General features: G+C 33.4%; 1 non-coding gene across 1 annotated transcript; it reads right to left on the reverse strand.

Moving 5' to 3' along the window:
• Window positions 1-2,075: 2,075 nt before the first annotated feature.
• Window positions 2,076-2,182, reverse strand: LOC139878902 (small nucleolar RNA R71). The gene has a single exon (XR_011769764.1). It is a non-coding gene; the product is annotated as a small nucleolar RNA R71 (small nucleolar RNA).
• Between the last annotated feature and the right edge of the window lie 3,083 nt (window positions 2,183-5,265).

The following is a 5,265-nucleotide window of genomic DNA, read 5'->3' on the forward strand; positions in this document are numbered from 1 at the left end:
TACACCTCGCACACATCAAGTATTTTTGGCGCAGCTGCCGGAGACATTCTTGCTTAAACGCCAGAAGCACAACGCTATAAAAAAAAGATTTTTATTAATTTTTAGTTTATTTTTATAAAAATACGCTTTTGTAAAAATACGTTTTAAATATTCGAAAATATAAAAAGAAAAACAAAAAAATTATATATTTTTAATAGTTTGTTAAATATATAAGTTTTATAAATTTTCTCTATTTCTATTTTTAGTTTGTAAAAATATAAGTTTTATTTAATTTATATAAATACTTTTTATAAATATAAAAACAGCAAAACAGAAAAAAAAAAAATATAAAAACTACTCGGCCCGTACTGTAGCAGCCCATTTACTGGCCCGAAAACCTAGCCCATGCGATCGCATGAGCCCGAAGGTAAAAACTCATGCGATCGCATGAGGGTACCTGACACGCCAGGATTTGACCTAATTCAGCATTAATTACGGAGTATATTTAATTATTATTATTATAAAACCCTAATTAGGTTATAATTAATTTATTATTTAGTTTAGTTTTTATTATTTAATTTGTATTATTTAGTATAATTAAATTATAAAATTAATAGTTTTATAAAATAAATAATATTAAAATAATATTTTTATAAAATTGTACTTTTTACAACTTTAAGTATATTTTTATATTTTGTACCTTTTTATTCGTTTTAGTGTAATATTTGTATTTTTTGCTCGTATTTAGTTTTAAGACATAGTATTTGCCATAGTTATTTTTATTTCTAGATTTTTAGGCTTTGCCGTAAAATCTTTTAAGTGCTTTTTCTTTAGACTAAGATTTAGGTACTTTAGAATTTTGCGACGCCGTTTTTAAATTTTAGTACCTTTTTAAGTTATTGCCATTTGGGATATAGAATTCCTTTTAAGCTTTAATATTTTTTAGACGCAACTTTTAATTCTTAATTTTAGTGCCTTTTAAAGTTACGACGCGCTACTTTCTTATTTTTATTTTGCGACGCCTATTATTTTTCGACCTTTTATTTTTCGACGTTTTTCGACGCGCTCTTTTTCTTTCTTATTTCTCGACACTCTAGTTTTTAGGACTTAGATTTTTTCTATTTCTTATCTAAAATTTCTTTAAATTACGAAAAATTATTTTAAGTAGTTAAATTGGTAGACATCAAAATTTTCTGGTTCGTAGTAATAGTTGGATTTGTTCGTGGACCGGGTTATTGGAGCCAAACAGTACTCAATTATATTGAGACCAAACGAATCCTGCCCCTCTGCTGCATCTTTTGGCTATTCAAAACGTGGGCAAAATTAGAAAAGTCTATTAATTTGATAACTTATATAATTTTTCTTATTTTTATAACTAATAGGATATTCAGTGAATGCACCGAGCAAAACGTTCACCACCTTTTGTACGTTCACCACCTGTAACTCGATCAAGACATCTAGCAAATATTGTCGCCGTTGATTTTTCTTTAGAATCGTCATCCAGTCGACCAAGTACTCCAATTCAAATTTCCGATAATCCATTTTTTGAACCCTACCTCACAATTGAGAATCCGGAGGATCTTCAGGGACAATTCAGAGATCCTGAACCATTAATCTTTCCTCCGGAACCACCAATCATTCAAACAGAGATTGTTGAGGAACCAACAATTAAATCAGAATCCTCTAGTGATTCAGATTCAACAAATTCAATAATGGAGAATCTGGAACCTTTAAGTACGGAAGACCGAATGAGAGCTAAACGCACTGGCCAAGGTCACGCAATTACTCAACCAGACATGAATGCGTCAGATTATGAAATCAAAGGACAAATCCTACACATGGTGACTAATCAATGCCAATTTAGTGGTGCGCCGAAGGAAGATCCAAATGAACATCTTCGTACATTTAATAGGATCTGCACTCTATTTAAAATAAGAGAAGTGGAGGATGAACATATATATCTCATGTTATTTCCCTGGACTTTAAAGGGAGAAGCCAAAGATTGGTTGGAATCGTTACCTGAAGGGGCGATTGATACATGGGACGTTTTAGTTGAAAATTTTCTTAAACAATTCTTTCCGGCATCTAAAGCCGTGAGACTTCAAGAAGAAATTGTTACGTTCACACAGAAGCCAAATGAAACTCTATATGAGGCATGGAAAAGATTTGGAAAGTTATTAAGAGGATGTCCGCAACATGGTTTAGACACCTGTCAAATAGTATAAATATTCTACCAAGGATGCGACATCACTACAAGGAAAGACATCGATATAGCAGCTGGTGGTTCCATTATGAAGAAAACAGCAATTGATGCTTACAAAATTATTGATAACACTGCTTCCCACTCACATGAGTGGCACCAAGAAAAAGATATCGTTAGATCATCTAAAGCAGCAAGAGCCGATTCTAGCCATGACTTAGATTCCATTTTCGCAAAGATAGATGCTGTTGAGAGACGAATGGAAAAGATGACTAAAGATATTCACTCAATACGAATTAGTTGTGAGCAGTGTGGAGGACCACATTTGATAAAAGATTATCTCAGTATTGAACTAACAATGGAACAAAGAGAGAATGTTTCATACATAAACCAAAGGCCTGAAAATAATTATCAGAATAATTATCAACCGCCAAGACCAATTTACAATCAAAACCAGAATTATAATCGAAATGTTCCATACAACAACCAACAAGGTCCTAGTAATCAACAAGTATCCAATGATATTTACAATCAGCAAAGACCTAATTTTCAAAACAAACCACCACAAACCGATGATAAAAAGAAATAATTTAGAAGATATGATGTCGAAGCTAGTTGAATCTCAAACTCAGTTTTTCACATCTCAGAAACAAACTAATGAACAAAATGCTCAAGCATTTAGAAATCAACAAGCTTTTATTCAAAATCTGGAACAAGAAGTGAGCAACCTAGCAAGGTTGATAGGTGAAAGAAAACCGGGAAGTCTACCTAGTGATACAAATGCTAACCCCCGGAATGAAACAGCTAAAGCCATTACCACAAGAAGTGGTATTACAATTAAACCACCTGAAATACCTGTAATTTCTGATGAAGCTATTCCTACTCCACAAGAACCACAGTCTGAACAAGATAAGGAAAAAGAACCGGTAGTTGAAAAGGTTAATGAAGATAACACAGTTAAGGCTAAACCTTATGTTAAACCATACCAACCACCACTTCCTTACCCAAGTAAAATGAGAAAAGAAAGACTTGAAGCCGAGCAATCCAAATTCTTGGATATGTTTAAACAAATAAATGTAAATCTTCCTTTCATTGATGTGATTTCAGGAATGCCTAGATATGCTAAATTTCTGAAAGATCTAATCACAAATAGAAAGAAAATGGAAGAACTCTCGGCCGTTACTATGAATGCTAATTGTTCTGCAATGCTGTTGAATAAGATACCAGGAAAATTATCTGATCCAGGAAGTTTGACAATTCCATGTTTTCTGGGTAGTCTTAGTTCAATAGAAGCATTGGCAGACTTAGGTGCTAGTATAAATTTAATGTCGTATTCACTATACGCTAAACTAGACCTTAGAGAATTGAAACCAATAAGAATAAGTATACAACTAGCCGATAGATCAGTAAAATATCCTAGAGGGATAATGGAGAACATGCTAGTTAAAGTTGGTACTTTAGTATTTCCAGTAGATTTTGTTATTCTGGATATGGAAGAAGATTCTCAAGTTTCTCTCATATTAGGAAGACCATTCTTAAACACGGCTAAAGCAATGATAGACGTGTTCGGTAAGAAACTGATCCTAAGTATAGAGGACGAGAGTGTTACCTTTTCAGTTGATAGAGCTATGCAACAACCACAATCTGCAGATGATACATGTTATTATATTCAAACTATAGAATCACATGCAGAATTGTTAGAAGAATTTCTGAAATTACAAGGAATAGGAGAATGTTCTTTAGGAGAAGAAACTGAACCATTTGATGAAACTGAAATGTTAGCTACACTTATGGCTAATGGATATGAACCAACAACAGAAGAAATTCAAATGCTAAAAGAAGAAGACAGATATCGATATAAATCATCGATAGAAGAACCACCGACATTAGAGTTAAAGCCACTTCCAAACCATTTGGAATATGCTTATTTACATGGTGAATCTGAATTACCTGTAATAATATCGTCTTCTCTTACTGAAAATAAAAAATCCCAACTCATTTCTGTGCTAAAAGCTCATAAACCAGCTATTGCATGGAAAATTCATGATATTAAAGGAATAATTCCTTCGTATTGCACACATAAAATCCTTATGAAAGAGGGTCATAAAACATATGTGCAACACCAACGAAGACTAAATCCAAATATGCAAGATGTTGTTAAGAAAGAAATTATTAAACTGCTAGATGCAGGTTTAATTTATCCAATCTCTGATAGTCCATGGGTAAGCCCAGTTCAATGCGTACCTAAGAAGGGTGGCATGACTGTCATCACAAATGAGAAAAATGAGCTTATTCCTACTAGGACTGTAACAGGATGGCGTATTTGTATAGATTATAGAAAATTAAATGACGCCACCAGAAAAGATCACTTTCCCTTACCTTTCATTGATCAAATGTTGGAAAGATTAGCAGGAAATAGTTACTATTGTTTTCTTGACGGTTTTTCCGGATATTTTCAAATTCCAATAGCACCCGAGGACCAAGAGAAAATCACATTCACGTGCCCTTATGGTACTTTTGCTTACAAACGCATGCCATTTGGACTTTGCAACGCCCCTGCAAACTTTCAAAGGTGCATGATGGCGATTTTTCACGACATGATAGAAGAATGCATGGAAGTTTTCACGGATGAATTTCAGTCTTCGGTGATACTTTTGACACATGTCTATTTAATCTTGAACGAATGCTTATTAGATGCGAACAATCAAATCTAGTACTTAATTGGGAGAAATGCCATTTCATGGTTAAAGAAGGTATCGTTCTTGGTCATAAAATTTCAAAGGAAGAAATTGAAGTGGATAGAGCTAAAGTAGATGTAATTGCTAAACTTCCACATCCCACCAATGTTAGAGGAGTTAGGAGTTTTCTAGGGCATGTCGGTTTTTACCGACGTTTCATAAAAGATTTTTCTAAAATTGCCACTCCTATTAATAAACTCCTAGAAAAGGATGCTCCATTTATCTTTTCAGATGAATGTATTAAATCTTTTAATATTCTTAAAGAAAAACTCACTAATTCGCCGATCATGATAACTCCAAATTGGAATCTACCATTTGAACTACTGTGCGATGCAAGTGATTTTGCAA

This window comes from Rutidosis leptorrhynchoides, chromosome 11 (genome assembly GCF_046630445.1).
Source record: "Rutidosis leptorrhynchoides isolate AG116_Rl617_1_P2 chromosome 11, CSIRO_AGI_Rlap_v1, whole genome shotgun sequence".
Taxonomy (NCBI): domain Eukaryota; kingdom Viridiplantae; phylum Streptophyta; class Magnoliopsida; order Asterales; family Asteraceae; genus Rutidosis; species Rutidosis leptorrhynchoides.